At 47.3% G+C, this 16,256-nt stretch overlaps 43 non-coding genes and 13 pseudogenes across 43 annotated transcripts; all 56 read right to left on the bottom strand.

Moving 5' to 3' along the window:
• Positions 1-74: 74 nt before the first annotated feature.
• On the bottom strand, positions 75-193 carry LOC138539409 (5S ribosomal RNA). Its single transcript, XR_011287477.1, has one exon. It is a non-coding gene; the product is annotated as a 5S ribosomal RNA (ribosomal RNA).
• A 106-nt stretch (positions 194-299) lies between these two features.
• On the bottom strand, positions 300-418 carry LOC138538172 (5S ribosomal RNA). Its single transcript, XR_011286282.1, has one exon. It is a non-coding gene; the product is annotated as a 5S ribosomal RNA (ribosomal RNA).
• A 453-nt stretch (positions 419-871) lies between these two features.
• On the bottom strand, positions 872-980 carry LOC138546759 (5S ribosomal RNA; annotated as a pseudogene).
• Positions 981-1,086: 106 nt separating this feature from the next.
• Positions 1,087-1,205, bottom strand: LOC138549721 (5S ribosomal RNA). Its single transcript, XR_011293495.1, has one exon. It is a non-coding gene; the product is annotated as a 5S ribosomal RNA (ribosomal RNA).
• A 106-nt stretch (positions 1,206-1,311) lies between these two features.
• LOC138539408 (5S ribosomal RNA) lies at positions 1,312-1,430 on the bottom strand. The gene has a single exon (XR_011287476.1). It is a non-coding gene; the product is annotated as a 5S ribosomal RNA (ribosomal RNA).
• A 106-nt stretch (positions 1,431-1,536) lies between these two features.
• On the bottom strand, positions 1,537-1,655 carry LOC138538170 (5S ribosomal RNA). The gene has a single exon (XR_011286280.1). It is a non-coding gene; the product is annotated as a 5S ribosomal RNA (ribosomal RNA).
• A 464-nt stretch (positions 1,656-2,119) lies between these two features.
• On the bottom strand, positions 2,120-2,228 carry LOC138544070 (5S ribosomal RNA; annotated as a pseudogene).
• A 105-nt stretch (positions 2,229-2,333) lies between these two features.
• LOC138551217 (5S ribosomal RNA) lies at positions 2,334-2,452 on the bottom strand. Its single transcript, XR_011294946.1, has one exon. It is a non-coding gene; the product is annotated as a 5S ribosomal RNA (ribosomal RNA).
• Positions 2,453-2,558: 106 nt separating this feature from the next.
• LOC138547444 (5S ribosomal RNA) lies at positions 2,559-2,677 on the bottom strand. Its single transcript, XR_011291284.1, has one exon. It is a non-coding gene; the product is annotated as a 5S ribosomal RNA (ribosomal RNA).
• A 106-nt stretch (positions 2,678-2,783) lies between these two features.
• On the bottom strand, positions 2,784-2,902 carry LOC138542476 (5S ribosomal RNA). Its single transcript, XR_011290456.1, has one exon. It is a non-coding gene; the product is annotated as a 5S ribosomal RNA (ribosomal RNA).
• Positions 2,903-3,008: 106 nt separating this feature from the next.
• LOC138539407 (5S ribosomal RNA) lies at positions 3,009-3,127 on the bottom strand. The gene has a single exon (XR_011287475.1). It is a non-coding gene; the product is annotated as a 5S ribosomal RNA (ribosomal RNA).
• Positions 3,128-3,233: 106 nt separating this feature from the next.
• On the bottom strand, positions 3,234-3,352 carry LOC138538169 (5S ribosomal RNA). Its single transcript, XR_011286279.1, has one exon. It is a non-coding gene; the product is annotated as a 5S ribosomal RNA (ribosomal RNA).
• Positions 3,353-3,817: 465 nt separating this feature from the next.
• Positions 3,818-3,926, bottom strand: LOC138543259 (5S ribosomal RNA; annotated as a pseudogene).
• Positions 3,927-4,031: 105 nt separating this feature from the next.
• Positions 4,032-4,150, bottom strand: LOC138547443 (5S ribosomal RNA). Its single transcript, XR_011291283.1, has one exon. It is a non-coding gene; the product is annotated as a 5S ribosomal RNA (ribosomal RNA).
• A 106-nt stretch (positions 4,151-4,256) lies between these two features.
• Positions 4,257-4,375, bottom strand: LOC138540650 (5S ribosomal RNA). The gene has a single exon (XR_011288690.1). It is a non-coding gene; the product is annotated as a 5S ribosomal RNA (ribosomal RNA).
• A 106-nt stretch (positions 4,376-4,481) lies between these two features.
• Positions 4,482-4,600, bottom strand: LOC138539406 (5S ribosomal RNA). The gene has a single exon (XR_011287474.1). It is a non-coding gene; the product is annotated as a 5S ribosomal RNA (ribosomal RNA).
• Positions 4,601-4,706: 106 nt separating this feature from the next.
• Positions 4,707-4,825, bottom strand: LOC138538168 (5S ribosomal RNA). The gene has a single exon (XR_011286278.1). It is a non-coding gene; the product is annotated as a 5S ribosomal RNA (ribosomal RNA).
• Positions 4,826-5,288: 463 nt separating this feature from the next.
• On the bottom strand, positions 5,289-5,397 carry LOC138547112 (5S ribosomal RNA; annotated as a pseudogene).
• Positions 5,398-5,503: 106 nt separating this feature from the next.
• LOC138540509 (5S ribosomal RNA) lies at positions 5,504-5,622 on the bottom strand. The gene has a single exon (XR_011288554.1). It is a non-coding gene; the product is annotated as a 5S ribosomal RNA (ribosomal RNA).
• A 106-nt stretch (positions 5,623-5,728) lies between these two features.
• On the bottom strand, positions 5,729-5,847 carry LOC138536827 (5S ribosomal RNA). The gene has a single exon (XR_011284988.1). It is a non-coding gene; the product is annotated as a 5S ribosomal RNA (ribosomal RNA).
• Positions 5,848-5,953: 106 nt separating this feature from the next.
• LOC138542824 (5S ribosomal RNA) lies at positions 5,954-6,062 on the bottom strand (annotated as a pseudogene).
• Positions 6,063-6,168: 106 nt separating this feature from the next.
• On the bottom strand, positions 6,169-6,287 carry LOC138543702 (5S ribosomal RNA). Its single transcript, XR_011290633.1, has one exon. It is a non-coding gene; the product is annotated as a 5S ribosomal RNA (ribosomal RNA).
• Positions 6,288-6,393: 106 nt separating this feature from the next.
• Positions 6,394-6,512, bottom strand: LOC138538758 (5S ribosomal RNA). The gene has a single exon (XR_011286847.1). It is a non-coding gene; the product is annotated as a 5S ribosomal RNA (ribosomal RNA).
• A 106-nt stretch (positions 6,513-6,618) lies between these two features.
• LOC138548673 (5S ribosomal RNA) lies at positions 6,619-6,737 on the bottom strand. The gene has a single exon (XR_011292465.1). It is a non-coding gene; the product is annotated as a 5S ribosomal RNA (ribosomal RNA).
• Positions 6,738-7,200: 463 nt separating this feature from the next.
• LOC138545803 (5S ribosomal RNA) lies at positions 7,201-7,309 on the bottom strand (annotated as a pseudogene).
• Positions 7,310-7,415: 106 nt separating this feature from the next.
• On the bottom strand, positions 7,416-7,534 carry LOC138547442 (5S ribosomal RNA). Its single transcript, XR_011291282.1, has one exon. It is a non-coding gene; the product is annotated as a 5S ribosomal RNA (ribosomal RNA).
• Positions 7,535-7,640: 106 nt separating this feature from the next.
• Positions 7,641-7,759, bottom strand: LOC138540941 (5S ribosomal RNA). Its single transcript, XR_011288964.1, has one exon. It is a non-coding gene; the product is annotated as a 5S ribosomal RNA (ribosomal RNA).
• Positions 7,760-7,865: 106 nt separating this feature from the next.
• Positions 7,866-7,984, bottom strand: LOC138539405 (5S ribosomal RNA). Its single transcript, XR_011287473.1, has one exon. It is a non-coding gene; the product is annotated as a 5S ribosomal RNA (ribosomal RNA).
• Positions 7,985-8,090: 106 nt separating this feature from the next.
• Positions 8,091-8,209, bottom strand: LOC138542420 (5S ribosomal RNA). Its single transcript, XR_011290402.1, has one exon. It is a non-coding gene; the product is annotated as a 5S ribosomal RNA (ribosomal RNA).
• A 453-nt stretch (positions 8,210-8,662) lies between these two features.
• Positions 8,663-8,771, bottom strand: LOC138546758 (5S ribosomal RNA; annotated as a pseudogene).
• A 106-nt stretch (positions 8,772-8,877) lies between these two features.
• Positions 8,878-8,996, bottom strand: LOC138549720 (5S ribosomal RNA). The gene has a single exon (XR_011293494.1). It is a non-coding gene; the product is annotated as a 5S ribosomal RNA (ribosomal RNA).
• Positions 8,997-9,102: 106 nt separating this feature from the next.
• LOC138539404 (5S ribosomal RNA) lies at positions 9,103-9,221 on the bottom strand. Its single transcript, XR_011287472.1, has one exon. It is a non-coding gene; the product is annotated as a 5S ribosomal RNA (ribosomal RNA).
• Positions 9,222-9,327: 106 nt separating this feature from the next.
• LOC138538167 (5S ribosomal RNA) lies at positions 9,328-9,446 on the bottom strand. Its single transcript, XR_011286277.1, has one exon. It is a non-coding gene; the product is annotated as a 5S ribosomal RNA (ribosomal RNA).
• Positions 9,447-9,910: 464 nt separating this feature from the next.
• On the bottom strand, positions 9,911-10,019 carry LOC138544069 (5S ribosomal RNA; annotated as a pseudogene).
• Positions 10,020-10,124: 105 nt separating this feature from the next.
• LOC138551216 (5S ribosomal RNA) lies at positions 10,125-10,243 on the bottom strand. The gene has a single exon (XR_011294945.1). It is a non-coding gene; the product is annotated as a 5S ribosomal RNA (ribosomal RNA).
• A 106-nt stretch (positions 10,244-10,349) lies between these two features.
• LOC138547441 (5S ribosomal RNA) lies at positions 10,350-10,468 on the bottom strand. The gene has a single exon (XR_011291281.1). It is a non-coding gene; the product is annotated as a 5S ribosomal RNA (ribosomal RNA).
• A 106-nt stretch (positions 10,469-10,574) lies between these two features.
• On the bottom strand, positions 10,575-10,693 carry LOC138541514 (5S ribosomal RNA). Its single transcript, XR_011289519.1, has one exon. It is a non-coding gene; the product is annotated as a 5S ribosomal RNA (ribosomal RNA).
• A 106-nt stretch (positions 10,694-10,799) lies between these two features.
• LOC138539403 (5S ribosomal RNA) lies at positions 10,800-10,918 on the bottom strand. The gene has a single exon (XR_011287471.1). It is a non-coding gene; the product is annotated as a 5S ribosomal RNA (ribosomal RNA).
• A 106-nt stretch (positions 10,919-11,024) lies between these two features.
• On the bottom strand, positions 11,025-11,143 carry LOC138538166 (5S ribosomal RNA). The gene has a single exon (XR_011286276.1). It is a non-coding gene; the product is annotated as a 5S ribosomal RNA (ribosomal RNA).
• A 463-nt stretch (positions 11,144-11,606) lies between these two features.
• Positions 11,607-11,715, bottom strand: LOC138545692 (5S ribosomal RNA; annotated as a pseudogene).
• Positions 11,716-11,821: 106 nt separating this feature from the next.
• Positions 11,822-11,940, bottom strand: LOC138547439 (5S ribosomal RNA). The gene has a single exon (XR_011291279.1). It is a non-coding gene; the product is annotated as a 5S ribosomal RNA (ribosomal RNA).
• A 106-nt stretch (positions 11,941-12,046) lies between these two features.
• On the bottom strand, positions 12,047-12,155 carry LOC138542981 (5S ribosomal RNA; annotated as a pseudogene).
• Positions 12,156-12,261: 106 nt separating this feature from the next.
• Positions 12,262-12,380, bottom strand: LOC138549719 (5S ribosomal RNA). The gene has a single exon (XR_011293493.1). It is a non-coding gene; the product is annotated as a 5S ribosomal RNA (ribosomal RNA).
• Positions 12,381-12,486: 106 nt separating this feature from the next.
• LOC138539401 (5S ribosomal RNA) lies at positions 12,487-12,605 on the bottom strand. The gene has a single exon (XR_011287469.1). It is a non-coding gene; the product is annotated as a 5S ribosomal RNA (ribosomal RNA).
• Positions 12,606-12,711: 106 nt separating this feature from the next.
• Positions 12,712-12,830, bottom strand: LOC138538164 (5S ribosomal RNA). The gene has a single exon (XR_011286274.1). It is a non-coding gene; the product is annotated as a 5S ribosomal RNA (ribosomal RNA).
• Positions 12,831-13,283: 453 nt separating this feature from the next.
• LOC138546757 (5S ribosomal RNA) lies at positions 13,284-13,392 on the bottom strand (annotated as a pseudogene).
• Positions 13,393-13,498: 106 nt separating this feature from the next.
• LOC138549718 (5S ribosomal RNA) lies at positions 13,499-13,617 on the bottom strand. The gene has a single exon (XR_011293492.1). It is a non-coding gene; the product is annotated as a 5S ribosomal RNA (ribosomal RNA).
• A 106-nt stretch (positions 13,618-13,723) lies between these two features.
• LOC138539400 (5S ribosomal RNA) lies at positions 13,724-13,842 on the bottom strand. The gene has a single exon (XR_011287468.1). It is a non-coding gene; the product is annotated as a 5S ribosomal RNA (ribosomal RNA).
• Positions 13,843-13,948: 106 nt separating this feature from the next.
• On the bottom strand, positions 13,949-14,067 carry LOC138538163 (5S ribosomal RNA). The gene has a single exon (XR_011286273.1). It is a non-coding gene; the product is annotated as a 5S ribosomal RNA (ribosomal RNA).
• A 464-nt stretch (positions 14,068-14,531) lies between these two features.
• On the bottom strand, positions 14,532-14,640 carry LOC138544068 (5S ribosomal RNA; annotated as a pseudogene).
• Positions 14,641-14,745: 105 nt separating this feature from the next.
• LOC138551215 (5S ribosomal RNA) lies at positions 14,746-14,864 on the bottom strand. Its single transcript, XR_011294944.1, has one exon. It is a non-coding gene; the product is annotated as a 5S ribosomal RNA (ribosomal RNA).
• Positions 14,865-14,970: 106 nt separating this feature from the next.
• On the bottom strand, positions 14,971-15,089 carry LOC138547438 (5S ribosomal RNA). The gene has a single exon (XR_011291278.1). It is a non-coding gene; the product is annotated as a 5S ribosomal RNA (ribosomal RNA).
• A 106-nt stretch (positions 15,090-15,195) lies between these two features.
• Positions 15,196-15,314, bottom strand: LOC138541513 (5S ribosomal RNA). The gene has a single exon (XR_011289518.1). It is a non-coding gene; the product is annotated as a 5S ribosomal RNA (ribosomal RNA).
• A 106-nt stretch (positions 15,315-15,420) lies between these two features.
• On the bottom strand, positions 15,421-15,539 carry LOC138539399 (5S ribosomal RNA). The gene has a single exon (XR_011287467.1). It is a non-coding gene; the product is annotated as a 5S ribosomal RNA (ribosomal RNA).
• A 106-nt stretch (positions 15,540-15,645) lies between these two features.
• LOC138538162 (5S ribosomal RNA) lies at positions 15,646-15,764 on the bottom strand. Its single transcript, XR_011286272.1, has one exon. It is a non-coding gene; the product is annotated as a 5S ribosomal RNA (ribosomal RNA).
• A 463-nt stretch (positions 15,765-16,227) lies between these two features.
• LOC138545691 (5S ribosomal RNA) overlaps positions 16,228-16,256 on the bottom strand; it is a 109-nt pseudogene continuing 80 nt past the window's right edge.

The raw sequence follows: 16,256 nt of genomic DNA, 5'->3' as shown, positions 1-16,256 counted from the left end.
TCTAGTCGGCTAGACCTTGCAGTTTTGAAAGGCAATTGAGAAATGGCTCACTTCCTGAACTTGGAGTACAAAAAAGCCTACAGCACCTGGTATTCCCAGGCGGTCTTCCATCCAGGTACTAACTAGGCCCGACACTGCTTAGCTTCTGAGATCAGACGAGATCAGGCACATTCAGTGTGGTGTGGCCGTAGGCTCTGGGCCTACTGAGTTTTGTACTTTTAAGCATCTAGTCGGCTAGACCTTGCAGTTTTAAAAGGCAATTGAGAAAGGGCTCACTTCCTGAACTTGGAGCACAAAAAAGCCTACAGCACCTGGTATTCCCAGGCGGTCTCCCATCCAGGTACTAACTAGGCCTGACACTGCTTAACTTCCGAGATCAGTCGAGATCGGGTGCATTCAGTGTGGTGTGGCCGTAGGCTCTAGGAATGCTAAGAATATTACTCTTATGCATTTGCATTTAGTAAGCTAAGCCATGCAGCCACTTGCAACATGATACCACGCTCATCGCTCGATCAGGCGAGATATATAAGACTGGTGGGCCCATTCAGGACTCCTATGTCTGGTAGGATAACTTTAATTCATCCATCCTGTGTCTGTTGCAGGGAGGTGGAGAGAACAATCAACACAATAATGGTTTTCTTTCATGCCTCTTGAACGACTCAATATTCTCTGTACTGCATTACATGTGAAAGTCGATTTATTACCCATGAACACACTACCTGTATGCTAATTCTATGTAAAAAGGTAGCTCCAGCCCTCATGATGTTGTCCAACATTTCCGCTATAAAACGGGATACAATTATTTTGGAAACATACCAAATTTGAAAAATAATTGAGAAGTTGCGCAATTACTAATCATGGAGCACAAAAAAGCCTACAGCACCTGGTATTCCCAGGCAGTCTCCCATCCAGGTACTAACTAGGCCTGACCCTGCTTAGCTTCCGAGATCGGGCGCATTCAGTGTGGTGTGGCCGAAGGCTCTGGGCCTAGTGAGTTTTGTACTTTTAAGCATCTAGTCGGCTAGACCTTGCAGTTTTGAAAGGCAATTGTGAAATGGCTCACTTCCTGAACTTGGAGCACAAAAAAGCCTACAGCACCTGGTATTCCCAGGCGGTCTCCCATCCAGGTACTAACGAGGCCCGACACTGCTTAGCTTCCGAGATCAGACGAGATCGGGCGCATTCAGTGTGGTGTGGCCGTAGGCTCTGGTTCTTGTGAGTTTTGTACTTTTAAGCATCTAGTCGGCTAGACCTTGCAGTTTTGAAAGGCAATTGAGAAATGGCTCACTTCCTGAACTTGGAGTACAAAAAAGCCTACAGCACCTGGTATTCCCAGGCGGTCTTCCATCCAGGTACTAACTAGGCCCGACACTGCTTAGCTTCTGAGATCAGACGAGATCAGGCACATTCAGTGTGGTGTGGCCGTAGGCTCTGGGCCTACTGAGTTTTGTACTTTTAAGCATCTAGTCGGCTAGACCTTGCAGTTTTAAAAGGCAATTGAGAAAGGGCTCACTTCCTGAACTTGGAGCACAAAAAAGCCTACAGCACCTGGTATTCCCAGGCGGTCTCCCATCCAGGTACTAACTAGGCCTGACACTGCTTAACTTCCGAGATCAGTCGAGATCGGGTGCATTCAGTGTGGTGTGGCCGTAGGCTCTAGGAATGCTAAGAATATTACTCTTATGCATTTGCATTTAGTAAGCTAAGCCATGCAGCCACTTGCAACATGATACCACGCTCATCGCTCGATCAGGCTCGATCAGGCGAGATATATAAGACTGGTGGGCCCATTCAGGACTCCTATGTCTGGTAGGATAACTTTAATTCATCCATCCTGTGTCTGTTGCAGGGAGGTGGAGAGAACAATCAACACAATAATGGTTTTCTTTCATGCCTCTTGAAGGACTCAATATTCTCTGTACTGCATTACATGTGAAAGTCGATTTATTACCCATGAACACACTACCTGTATGCTAATTCTATGTAAAAAGGTAGCTCCAGCCCTCATGATGTTGTCCAACATTTCCGCTATAAAACGGGATACAATTATTTTGGAAACATACCAAATTTGAAAAATAATTGAGAAGTTGCGCAATTACTAATCATGGAGCACAAAAAAAGCCTACAGCACCTGGTATTCCCAGGCAGTCTCCCATCCAGGTACTAACTAGGCCCGACCCTGCTTAGCTTCCGAGATCGGGGGCATTCAGTGTGGTGTGGCCGTAGGCTCTGGGCCTAGTGAGTTTGTACTTTTAAGCATCTAGTCGGCTAGACCTTGCAGTTTTGAAAGGCAATTGTGAAATGGCTCACTTCCTGAACTTGGAGCACAAAAAAGCCTACAGCACCTGGTATTCCCAGGTGGTCTCCTATCCAGGTACTAACTAGGCCCGACACTGCTTAGCTTCCGAGATCAGACGAGATCGGGCGCATTCAGTGTGGTGTGGCCGTAGGCTCTGGGCTTAGTGAGTTTTGTACTTTTAAGCATCTAGTCGGCTAGACCTTGCAGTTTTGAAAGGCAATTGAGAAATGGCTCACTTCCTGAACTTGGAGCACAAAAAAGCCTACAGCACCTGGTATTCCCAGGTGGTCTCCCATCCAGGTACTAACTAGGCCCGACACTGCTTAGCTTCCGAGATCAGACGAGATCGGGCGCAATCAGTGTGGTGTGGCCGTAGGCTCTGGGCCTAGTGAGTTTTGTACTTTTAAGCATCTAGTCAGCTAGACCTTGCAGTTTTGAAAGGCAATTGAGAAATGGCTCACTTCCTGAACTTGGAGCACAAAAAAGCCTACAGCACCTGGTATTCCCAGGCGGTCTCCCATCCAGGTATTAACGAGGCCCGACACTGCTTAGCTTCCGAGATCAGACGAGATCGGGCGCATTCAGTGTGCTGTGGCCGTAGGCTCTGGTTCTTGTGAGTTTTGTACTTTTAAGCATCTAGTCGGCTAGACCTTGCAGTTTTGAAAGGCAATTGAGAAATGGCTCACTTCCTGAACTTGGAGTACAAAAAAGCCTACAGCACCTGGTATTCCCAGGCGGTCTTCCATCCAGGTACTAACTAGGCCCGACACTGCTTAGCTTCTGAGATCAGACGAGATCAGGCACATTCAGTGTGGTGTGGCCGTAGGCTCTGGGCCTAGTGAGTTTTGTACTTTTAAGCATCTAGTCGGCTAGACCTTGCAGTTTTAAAAGGCAATTGAGAAAGGGCTCACTTCCTGAACTTGGAGCACAAAAAAGCCTACAGCACCTGGTATTCCCAGGCGGTCTCCCATCCAGGTACTAACTAGGCCTGACACTGCTTAACTTCCGAGATCAGTCGAGATCGGGTGCATTCAGTGTGGTGTGGCCGTAGGCTCTAGGAATGCTAAGAATATTACTCTTATGCATTTGCATTTAGTAAGCTAAGCCATGCAGCCACTTGCAACATGATACCACGCTCATCGCTCGATCAGCGCTCGATCAGGCGAGATATATAAGACTGGTGGGCCCATTCAGGACTCCTATGTCTGGTAGGATAACTTTAATTCATCCATCCTGTGTCTGTTGCAGGGAGGTGGAGAGAACAATCAACACAATAATGGTTTTCTTTCATGCCTCTTGAAGGACTCAATATTCTCTGTACTGCATTACATGTGAAAGTTGATTTATTACCCATGAACACACTACCTGTATGCTAATTCTATGTAAAAAGGTAGCTCCAGCCCTCATGATGTTGTCCAACATTTCCGCTATAAAACGGGATACAATTATTTTGGAAACATACCAAATTTGAAAAATAATTGAGAAGTTGCGCAATTACTAATCATGGAGCACAAAAAAAGCCTACAGCACCTGGTATTCCCAGGCAGTCTCCCATCCAGGTACTAACTAGGCCCGACCCTGCTTAGCTTCCGAGATCGGGCGCATTCAGTGTGGTGTGGCCGTAGGCTCTGGGCCTAGTGAGTTTGTACTTTTAAGCATCTAGTCGGCTAGACCTTGCAGTTTTGAAAGGCAATTGTGAAATGGCTCACTTCCTGAACTTGGAGCACAAAAAAGCCTACAGCACCTGGTATTCCCAGGTGGTCTCCCATCCAGGTACTAACTAGGCCCGACACTGCTTAGCTTCCGAGATCAGACGAGATCGGGCGCAATCAGTGTGGTGTGGCCGTAGGCTCTGGGCCTAGTGAGTTTTGTACTTTTAAGCATCTAGTCAGCTAGACCTTGCAGTTTTGAAAGGCAATTGAGAAATGGCTCACTTCCTGAACTTGGAGCACAAAAAAGCCTACAGCACCTGGTATTCCCAGGCGGTCTCCCATCCAGGTACTAACGAGGCCCGACACTGCTTAGCTTCCAAGATCAGACGAGATCGGGCGCATTCAGTGTGGTGTGGCCGTAGGCTCTGGTTCTTGTGAGTTTTGTACTTTTAAGCATCTAGTCGGCTAGACCTTGCAGTTTTGAAAGGCAATTGAGAAATGGCTCACTTCCTGAACTTGGAGTACAAAAAAGCCTACAGCACCTGGTATTCCCAGGCGGTCTTCCATCCAGGTACTAACTAGGCCCGACACTGCTTAGCTTCTGAGATCAGACGAGATCAGGCACATTCAGTGTGGTGTGGCCGTAGGCTCTGGGCCTAGTGAGTTTTGTACTATTAAGCATCTAGTCGGCTAGACCTTGCAGTTTTAAAAGGCAATTGAGAAAGGGCTCACTTCCTGAACTTGGAGCACAAAAAAGCCTACAGCACCTGGTATTCCCAGGCGGTCTCCCATCCAGGTACTAACTAGGCCTGACACTGCTTAACTTCCGAGATCAGTCGAGATCGGGTGCATTCAGTGTGGTGTGGCCGTAGGCTCTAGGAATGCTAAGAATATTACTCTTATGCATTTGCATTTAGTAAGCTAAGCCATGCAGCCACTTGCAACATGATACCACGCTCATCGCTCGATCAGGCTCGATCAGGCGAGATATATAAGACTGGTGGGCCCATTCAGGACTCCTATGTCTGGTAGGATAACTTTAATTCATCCATCCTGTGTCTGTTGCAGGGAGGTGGAGAGAACAATCAACACAATAATGGTTTTCTTTCATGCCTCTTGAAGGACTCAATATTCTCTGTACTGCATTACATGTGAAAGTCGATTTATTACCCATGAACACACTACCTGTATGCTAATTCTATGTAAAAAGGTAGCTCCAGCCCTCATGATGTTGTCCAACATTTCCGCTATAAAACGGGATACAATTATTTTGGAAACATACCAAATTTGAAAAATAATTGAGAAGTTGCGCAATTACTAATCATGGAGCACAAAAAAGCCTACAGCACCTGGTATTCCCAGGCAGTCTCCCATCCAGGTACTAACTAGGCCTGACCCTGCTTAGCTTCCGAGATTGGGCACATTCAGTGTGGTGTGGCCGTAGGCTCTGGGCCTAGTGAGTTTTGTACTTTTAAGCATCTAGTCGGCTAGACCTTGCAGTTTTAAAAGGCAATTGAGAAAGGGCTCACTTCCTGAACTTGGAGCACAAAAAAGCCTACAGCACCTGGTATTCCCAGGCGGTCTCCCATCCAGGTACTAACTAGGCCTGACACTGCTTAGCTTCCGAGATCAGACGAGATCGGGCGCAATCAGTGTGGTGTGGCCGTAGGCTCTGGGCCTAGTGAGTTTTGTACTTTTAAGCATCTAGTCAGCTAGACCTTGCAGTTTTGAAAGGCAATTGAGAAATGGCTCACTTCCTGAACTTGGAGCACAAAAAAGCCTACAGCACCTGGTATTCCCAGGCGGTCTCCCATCCAGGTACTAACGAGGCCCGACACTGCTTAGCTTCCGAGATCAGACGAGATCGGGCGCAATCAGTGTGGTGTGGCCGTAGGCTCTGGGCCTAGTGAGTTTTGTACTTTTAAGCATCTAGTCAGCTAGACCTTGCAATTTTGAAAGGCAATTGAGAAATGGCTCACTTCCTGAACTTGGAGCACAAAAAAGCCTACAGCACCTGGTATTCCCAGGCGGTCTCCCATCCAGGTACTAACTAGGCCCGACCCTGCTTAGCTTCCGAGATCGGGCGCATTCAGTGTGGTGTGGCCGTAGGCTCTGGGCCTAGTGAGTTTTGTACTTTTAAGCATCTAGTCGGCTAGACCTTGCAGTTTTGAAAGGCAATTGTGAAATGGCTCACTTCCTGAACTTGGAGCACAAAAAAGCCTACAGCACCTGGTATTCCCAGGTGGTCTCCCATCCAGGTACTAACTAGGCCCGACACTGCTTAGCTTCCGAGATCAGACGAGATCGGGCGCATTCAGTGTGGTGTGGCCGTAGGCTCTGGGCCTAGTGAGTTTTGTACTTTTAAGCATCTAGTCGGCTAGACCTTGCAGTTTTGAGAGGCAATTGAGAAATGGCTCACTTCCTGAACTTGGAGTACAAAAAAGCCTACAGCACCTGGTATTCCCAGGCGGTCTCCCATCCAGGTACTAACTAGGCCCGACACTGCTTAGCTTCTGAGATCAGACGAGATCAGGCGCATTCAGTGTGGTGTGGCCGTAGGCTCTGGGCCTAGTGAGTGTTGTACTTTTAAGCATCTAGTCGGCTAGACCTTGCAGTTTTAAAAGGCAATTGAGAAAGGGCTCACTTCCTGAACTTGGAGCACAAAAAAGCCTACAGCACCTGGTATTCCCAGGCGGTCTCCCATCCAGGTACTAACTAGGCCTGACACTGCTTAACTTCCGAGATCAGACGAGATCGGGTGCATTCAGTGTGGTGTGGCCGTAGGCTCTAGGAATGCTAAGAATATTACTCTTATGCATTTGCATTTAGTAAGCTAAGCCATGCAGCCACTTGCAACATGATACCACGCTCATCGCTCGATCAGGCTCGATCAGGCGAGATATATAAGACTGGTGGGCCCATTCAGGACTCCTATGTCTGGTAGGATAACTTTAATTCATCCATCCTGTGTCTGTTGCAGGGAGGTGGAGAGAACAATCAACACAATAATGGTTTTCTTTCATGCCTCTTGAAGGACTCAATATTCTCTGTACTGCATTACATGTGAAAGTCGATTTATTACCCATGAACACACTACCTGTATGCTAATTCTATGTAAAAAGGTAGCTCCAGCCCTCATGATGTTGTCCAACATTTCCGCTATAAAACGGGATACAATTATTTTGGAAACATACCAAATTTGAAAAATAATTGAGAAGTTGCGCAATTACTAATCATGGAGCACAAAAAAGCCTACAGCACCTGGTATTCCCAGGCAGTCTCCCATCCAGGTACTAACTAGGCCTGACCCTGCTTAGTTTCCGAGATCGGGCACATTCAGTGTGGTGTGGCCGTAGGCTCTGGGCCTAGTGAGTTTTGTACTTTTAAGCATCTAGTCGGCTAGACCTTGCAGTTTTGAAAGGCAATTGAGAAATGGCTCACTTCCTGAACTTGGAGCACAAAAAAGCCTACAGCACCTGGTATTCCCAGGTGGTCTCCCATCCAGGTACTAACTAGGCCCGACACTGCTTAGCTTCCGAGATCAGACGAGATCGGGCGCAATCAGTGTGGTGTGGCCGTAGGCTCTGGGCCTAGTGAGTTTTGTACTTTTAAGCATCTAGTCAGCTAGACCTTGCACTTTTGAAAGGCAATTGAGAAATGGCTCACTTCCTGAACTTGGAGCACAAAAAAGCCTACAGCACCTGGTATTCCCAGGCGGTCTCCCATCCAGGTACTAACGAGGCCCGACACTGCTTAGCTTCCGAGAACAGACGAGATCGGGCGCATTCAGTGTGGTGTGGCCGTAGGCTCTGGTTCTTGTGAGTTTTGTACTTTTAAGCATCTAGTCGGCTAGACCTTGCAGTTTTGAAAGGCAATTGAGAAATGGCTCACTTCCTGAACTTGGAGTACAAAAAAGCCTACAGCACCTGGTATTCCCAGGCGGTCTTCCATCCAGGTACTAACTAGGCCCGACACTGCTTAGCTTCTGAGATCAGACGAGATCAGGCACATTCAGTGTGGTGTGGCCGTAGGCTCTGGGCCTAGTGAGTTTTGTACTTTTAAGCATCTAGTCGGCTAGACCTTGCAGTTTTAAAAGGCAATTGAGAAAGGGCTCACTTCCTGAACTTGGAGCACAAAAAAGCCTACAGCACCTGGTATTCCCAGGCGGTCTCCCATCCAGGTACTAACTAGGCATGACACTGCTTAACTTCCGAGATCAGTCGAGATCGGGTGCATTCAGTGTGGTGTGGCCGTAGGCTCTAGGAATGCTAAGAATATTACTCTTATGCATTTGCATTTAGTAAGCTAAGCCATGCAGCCACTTGCAACATGATACCACGCTCATCGCTCGATCAGGCGAGATATATAAGACTGGTGGGCCCATTCAGGACTCCTATGTCTGGTAGGATAACTTTAATTCATCCATCCTGTGTCTGTTGCAGGGAGGTGGAGAGAACAATCAACACAATAATGGTTTTCTTTCATGCCTCTTGAACGACTCAATATTCTCTGTACTGCATTACATGTGAAAGTCGATTTATTACCCATGAACACACTACCTGTATGCTAATTCTATGTAAAAAGGTAGCTCCAGCCCTCATGATGTTGTCCAACATTTCCGCTATAAAACGGGATACAATTATTTTGGAAACATACCAAATTTGAAAAATAATTGAGAAGTTGCGCAATTACTAATCATGGAGCACAAAAAAGCCTACAGCACCTGGTATTCCCAGGCAGTCTCCCATCCAGGTACTAACTAGGCCTGACCCTGCTTAGCTTCCGAGATCGGGCGCATTCAGTGTGGTGTGGCCGAAGGCTCTGGGCCTAGTGAGTTTTGTACTTTTAAGCATCTAGTCGGCTAGACCTTGCAGTTTTGAAAGGCAATTGTGAAATGGCTCACTTCCTGAACTTGGAGCACAAAAAAGCCTACAGCACCTGGTATTCCCAGGCGGTCTCCCATCCAGGTACTAACGAGGCCCGACACTGCTTAGCTTCCGAGATCAGACGAGATCGGGCGCATTCAGTGTGGTGTGGCCGTAGGCTCTGGTTCTTGTGAGTTTTGTACTTTTAAGCATCTAGTCGGCTAGACCTTGCAGTTTTGAAAGGCAATTGAGAAATGGCTCACTTCCTGAACTTGGAGTACAAAAAAGCCTACAGCACCTGGTATTCCCAGGCGGTCTTCCATCCAGGTACTAACTAGGCCCGACACTGCTTAGCTTCTGAGATCAGACGAGATCAGGCACATTCAGTGTGGTGTGGCCGTAGGCTCTGGGCCTACTGAGTTTTGTACTTTTAAGCATCTAGTCGGCTAGACCTTGCAGTTTTAAAAGGCAATTGAGAAAGGGCTCACTTCCTGAACTTGGAGCACAAAAAAGCCTACAGCACCTGGTATTCCCAGGCGGTCTCCCATCCAGGTACTAACTAGGCCTGACACTGCTTAACTTCCGAGATCAGTCGAGATCGGGTGCATTCAGTGTGGTGTGGCCGTAGGCTCTAGGAATGCTAAGAATATTACTCTTATGCATTTGCATTTAGTAAGCTAAGCCATGCAGCCACTTGCAACATGATACCACGCTCATCGCTCGATCAGGCTCGATCAGGCGAGATATATAAGACTGGTGGGCCCATTCAGGACTCCTATGTCTGGTAGGATAACTTTAATTCATCCATCCTGTGTCTGTTGCAGGGAGGTGGAGAGAACAATCAACACAATAATGGTTTTCTTTCATGCCTCTTGAAGGACTCAATATTCTCTGTACTGCATTACATGTGAAAGTCGATTTATTACCCATGAACACACTACCTGTATGCTAATTCTATGTAAAAAGGTAGCTCCAGCCCTCATGATGTTGTCCAACATTTCCGCTATAAAACGGGATACAATTATTTTGGAAACATACCAAATTTGAAAAATAATTGAGAAGTTGCGCAATTACTAATCATGGAGCACAAAAAAAGCCTACAGCACCTGGTATTCCCAGGCAGTCTCCCATCCAGGTACTAACTAGGCCCGACCCTGCTTAGCTTCCGAGATCGGGGGCATTCAGTGTGGTGTGGCCGTAGGCTCTGGGCCTAGTGAGTTTGTACTTTTAAGCATCTAGTCGGCTAGACCTTGCAGTTTTGAAAGGCAATTGTGAAATGGCTCACTTCCTGAACTTGGAGCACAAAAAAGCCTACAGCACCTGGTATTCCCAGGTGGTCTCCTATCCAGGTACTAACTAGGCCCGACACTGCTTAGCTTCCGAGATCAGACGAGATCGGGCGCATTCAGTGTGGTGTGGCCGTAGGCTCTGGGCTTAGTGAGTTTTGTACTTTTAAGCATCTAGTCGGCTAGACCTTGCAGTTTTGAAAGGCAATTGAGAAATGGCTCACTTCCTGAACTTGGAGCACAAAAAAGCCTACAGCACCTGGTATTCCCAGGTGGTCTCCCATCCAGGTACTAACTAGGCCCGACACTGCTTAGCTTCCGAGATCAGACGAGATCGGGCGCAATCAGTGTGGTGTGGCCGTAGGCTCTGGGCCTAGTGAGTTTTGTACTTTTAAGCATCTAGTCAGCTAGACCTTGCAGTTTTGAAAGGCAATTGAGAAATGGCTCACTTCCTGAACTTGGAGCACAAAAAAGCCTACAGCACCTGGTATTCCCAGGCGGTCTCCCATCCAGGTACTAACGAGGCCCGACACTGCTTAGCTTCCGAGATCAGACGAGATCGGGCGCATTCAGTGTGCTGTGGCCGTAGGCTCTGGTTCTTGTGAGTTTTGTACTTTTAAGCATCTAGTCGGCTAGACCTTGCAGTTTTGAAAGGCAATTGAGAAATGGCTCACTTCCTGAACTTGGAGTACAAAAAAGCCTACAGCACCTGGTATTCCCAGGCGGTCTTCCATCCAGGTACTAACTAGGCCCGACACTGCTTAGCTTCTGAGATCAGACGAGATCAGGCACATTCAGTGTGGTGTGGCCGTAGGCTCTGGGCCTAGTGAGTTTTGTACTTTTAAGCATCTAGTCGGCTAGACCTTGCAGTTTTAAAAGGCAATTGAGAAAGGGCTCACTTCCTGAACTTGGAGCACAAAAAAGCCTACAGCACCTGGTATTCCCAGGCGGTCTCCCATCCAGGTACTAACTAGGCCTGACACTGCTTAACTTCCGAGATCAGTCGAGATCGGGTGCATTCAGTGTGGTGTGGCCGTAGGCTCTAGGAATGCTAAGAATATTACTCTTATGCATTTGCATTTAGTAAGCTAAGCCATGCAGCCACTTGCAACATGATACCACGCTCATCGCTCGATCAGGCTCGATCAGGCGAGATATATAAGACTGGTGGGCCCATTCAGGACTCCTATGTCTGGTAGGATAACTTTAATTCATCCATCCTGTGTCTGTTGCAGGGAGGTGGAGAGAACAATCAACACAATAATGGTTTTCTTTCATGCCTCTTGAAGGACTCAATATTCTCTGTACTGCATTACATGTGAAAGTCGATTTATTACCCATGAACACACTACCTGTATGCTAATTCTATGTAAAAAGGTAGCTCCAGCCCTCATGATGTTGTCCAACATTTCCGCTATAAAACGGGATACAATTATTTTGGAAACATACCAAATTTGAAAAATAATTGAGAAGTTGCGCAATTACTAATCATGGAGCACAAAAAAGCCTACAGCACCTGGTATTCCCAGGCAGTCTCCCATCGAGGTACTAACTAGGCCTGACCCTGCTTAGCTTCCGAGATCGGGCGCATTCAGTGTGGTGTGGCCGTAGGCTCTGGGCCTAGTGAGTTTTGTACTTTTAAGCATCTAGTCGGCTAGACCTTGCAGTTTTGAAAGGCAATTGTGAAATGGCTCACTTCCTGAACTTGGAGCACAAAAAAGCCTACAGCACCTGGTATTCCCAGGTGGTCTCCCATCCAGGTACTAACTAGGCCCGACACTGCTTAGCTTCCGAGATCAGACGAGATCGGGCGCAATCAGTGTGGTGTGGCCGTAGGCTCTGGGCCTAGTGAGTTTTGTACTTTTAAGCATCTAGTCAGCTAGACCTTGCAGTTTTGAAAGGCAATTGAGAAATGGCTCACTTCCTGAACTTGGAGCACAAAAAAGCCTACAGCACCTGGTATTCCCAGGCGGTCTCCCATCCAGGTACTAACGAGGCCCGACACTGCTTAGCTTCCGAGATCGGGCGCAATCAGTGTGGTGTGGCCGTAGGCTCTGGGCCTAGTGAGTTTTGTACTTTTAAGCATCTAGTCAGCTAGACCTTGCAATTTTGAAAGGCAATTGAGAAATGGCTCACTTCCTGAACTTGGAGCACAAAAAAGCCTACAGCACCTGGTATTCCCAGGCGGTCTCCCATCCAGGTACTAACGAGGCCCGACACTGCTTAGCTTCCGAGATCAGACGAGATCGGGCGCATTCAGTGTGGTGTGGCCGTAGGCTCTGGTTCTTGTGAGTTTTGTACTTTTAAGCATCTAGTCGGCTAGACCTTGCAGTTTTGAAAGGCAATTGAGAAATGGCTCACTTCCTGAACTTGGAGTACAAAAAAGCCTACAGCACCTGGTATTCCCAGGCGGTCTTCCATCCAGGTACTAACTAGGCCCGACACTGCTTAGCTTCTGAGATCAGACGAGATCAGGCACATTCAGTGTGGTGTGGCCGTAGGCTCTGGGCCTACTGAGTTTTGTACTTTTAAGCATCTAGTCGGCTAGACCTTGCAGTTTTAAAAGGCAATTGAGAAAGGGCTCACTTCCTGAACTTGGAGCACAAAAAAGCCTACAGCACCTGGTATTCCCAGGCGGTCTCCCATCCAGGTACTAACTAGGCCTGACACTGCTTAACTTCCGAGATCAGTCGAGATCGGGTGCATTCAGTGTGGTGTGGCCGTAGGCTCTAGGAATGCTAAGAATATTACTCTTATGCATTTGCATTTAGTAAGCTAAGCCATGCAGCCACTTGCAACATGATACCACGCTCATCGCTCGATCAGGCGAGATATATAAGACTGGTGGGCCCATTCAGGACTCCTATGTCTGGTAGGATAACTTTAATTCATCCATCCTGTGTCTGTTGCAGGGAGGTGGAGAGAACAATCAACACAATAATGGTTTTCTTTCATGCCTCTTGAACGACTCAATATTCTCTGTACTGCATTACATGTGAAAGTCGATTTATTACCCATGAACACACTACCTGTATGCTAATTCTATGTAAAAAGGTAGCTCCAGCCCTCATGATGTTGTCCAACATTTCCGCTATAAAACGGGATACAATTATTTTGGAAACATACCAAATTTGAAAAATAATTGAGAAGTTGCGCAATTACTAATCATGGAGCACAAAAAAGCCTACAGCACCTGGTATTCCCAGGCAGTCTCCCATCCAGGTACTAACTAGGCCTGACCCTGCTTAGCTTCCGAGATCGGGCGCATTCAGTGTGGTGTGGCCGAAGGCTCTGGGCCTAGTGAGTTTTGTACTTTTAAGCATCTAGTCGGCTAGACCTTGCAGTTTTGAAAGGCAATTGTGAAATGGCTCACTTCCTGAACTTGGAGCACAAAAAAGCCTACAGCACCTGGTATTCCCAGGCGGTCTCCCATCCAGGTACTAACGAGGCCCGACACTGCTTAGCTTCCGAGATCAGACGAGATCGGGCGCATTCAGTGTGGTGTGGCCGTAGGCTCTGGTTCTTGTGAGTTTTGTACTTTTAAGCATCTAGTCGGCTAGACCTTGCAGTTTTGAAAGGCAATTGAGAAATGGCTCACTTCCTGAACTTGGAGTACAAAAAAGCCTACAGCACCTGGTATTCCCAGGCGGTCTTCCATCCAGGTACTAACTAGGCCCGACACTGCTTAGCTTCTGAGATCAGACGAGATCAGGCACATTCAGTGTGGTGTGGCCGTAGGCTCTGGGCCTACTGAGTTTTGTACTTTTAAGCATCTAGTCGGCTAGACCTTGCAGTTTTAAAAGGCAATTGAGAAAGGGCTCACTTCCTGAACTTGGAGCACAAAAAAGCCTACAGCACCTGGTATTCCCAGGCGGTCTCCCATCCAGGTACTAACTAGGCCTGACACTGCTTAACTTCCGAGATCAGTCGAGATCGGGTGCATTCAGTGTGGTGTGGCCGTAGGCTCTAGGAATGCTAAGAATATTACTCTTATGCATTTGCATTTAGTAAGCTAAGCCATGCAGCCACTTGCAACATGATACCACGCTCATCGCTCGATCAGGCTCGATCAGGCGAGATATATAAGACTGGTGGGCCCATTCAGGACTCCTATGTCTGGTAGGATAACTTTAATTCATCCATCCTGTGTCTGTTGCAGGGAGGTGGAGAGAACAATCAACACAATAATGGTTTTCTTTCATGCCTCTTGAAGGACTCAATATTCTCTGTACTGCATTACATGTGAAAGTCGATTTATTACCCATGAACACACTACCTGTATGCTAATTCTATGTAAAAAGGTAGCTCCAGCCCTCATGATGTTGTCCAACATTTCCGCTATAAAACGGGATACAATTATTTTGGAAACATACCAAATTTGAAAAATAATTGAGAAGTTGCGCAATTACTAATCATGGAGCACAAAAAAAGCCTACAGCACCTGGTATTCCCAGGCAGTCTCCCATCCAGGTACTAACTAGGCCCGACCCTGCTTAGCTTCCGAGATCGGGGGCATTCAGTGTGGTGTGGCCGTAGGCTCTGGGCCTAGTGAGTTTGTACTTTTAAGCATCTAGTCGGCTAGACCTTGCAGTTTTGAAAGGCAATTGTGAAATGGCTCACTTCCTGAACTTGGAGCACAAAAAAGCCTACAGCACCTGGTATTCCCAGGTGGTCTCCTATCCAGGTACTAACTAGGCCCGACACTGCTTAGCTTCCGAGATCAGACGAGATCGGGCGCATTCAGTGTGGTGTGGCCGTAGGCTCTGGGCTTAGTGAGTTTTGTACTTTTAAGCATCTAGTCGGCTAGACCTTGCAGTTTTGAAAGGCAATTGAGAAATGGCTCACTTCCTGAACTTGGAGCACAAAAAAGCCTACAGCACCTGGTATTCCCAGGTGGTCTCCCATCCAGGTACTAACTAGGCCCGACACTGCTTAGCTTCCGAGATCAGACGAGATCGGGCGCAATCAGTGTGGTGTGGCCGTAGGCTCTGGGCCTAGTGAGTTTTGTACTTTTAAGCATCTAGTCAGCTAGACCTTGCAGTTTTGAAAGGCAATTGAGAAATGGCTCACTTCCTGAACTTGGAGCACAAAAAAGCCTACAGCACCTGGTATTCCCAGGCGGTCTCCCATCCAGGTACTAACGAGGCCCGACACTGCTTAGCTTCCGAGATCAGACGAGATCGGGCGCATTCAGTGTGCTGTGGCCGTAGGCTCTGGTTCTTGTGAGTTTTGTACTTTTAAGCATCTAGTCGGCTAGACCTTGCAGTTTTGAAAGGCAATTGAGAAATGGCTCACTTCCTGAACTTGGAGTACAAAAAAGCCTACAGCACCTGGTATTCCCAGGCGGTCTTCCATCCAGGTACTAACTAGGCCCGACACTGCTTAGCTTCTGAGATCAGACGAGATCAGGCACATTCAGTGTGGTGTGGCCGTAGGCTCTGGGCCTAGTGAGTTTTGTACTTTTAAGCATCTAGTCGGCTAGACCTTGCAGTTTTAAAAGGCAATTGAGAAAGGGCTCACTTCCTGAACTTGGAGCACAAAAAAGCCTACAGCACCTGGTATTCCCAGGCGGTCTCCCATCCAGGTACTAACTAGGCCTGACACTGCTTAACTTCCGAGATCAGTCGAGATCGGGTGCATTCAGTGTGGTGTGGCCGTAGGCTCTAGGAATGCTAAGAATATTACTCTTATGCATTTGCATTTAGTAAGCTAAGCCATGCAGCCACTTGCAACATGATACCACGCTCATCGCTCGATCAGGCTCGATCAGGCGAGATATATAAGACTGGTGGGCCCATTCAGGACTCCTATGTCTGGTAGGATAACTTTAATTCATCCATCCTGTGTCTGTTGCAGGGAGGTGGAGAGAACAATCAACACAATAATGGTTTTCTTTCATGCCTCTTGAAGGACTCAATATTCTCTGTACTGCATTACATGTGAAAGTCGATTTATTACCCATGAACACACTACCTGTATGCTAATTCTATGTAAAAAGGTAGCTCCAGCCCTCATGATGTTGTCCAACATTTCCGCTATAAAACGGGATACAATTATTTTGGAAACATACCAAATTTGAAAAATAATTGAGAAGTTGCGCAATTACTAATCATGGAGCACAAAAAAGCCTACAGCACCTGGTATTCCCAGGCAG

The sequence above is a fragment of the Ambystoma mexicanum genome, unplaced genomic scaffold (assembly GCF_040938575.1).
Source record: "Ambystoma mexicanum isolate Mex_15411 unplaced genomic scaffold, UKY_AmexF1_1 Mex_scaf10, whole genome shotgun sequence".
Lineage (NCBI taxonomy): Eukaryota > Metazoa > Chordata > Amphibia > Caudata > Ambystomatidae > Ambystoma > Ambystoma mexicanum.
Note: the sequence above shows the minus strand (reverse complement) of the source record. Positions and strands in the feature narration are given on the sequence as shown.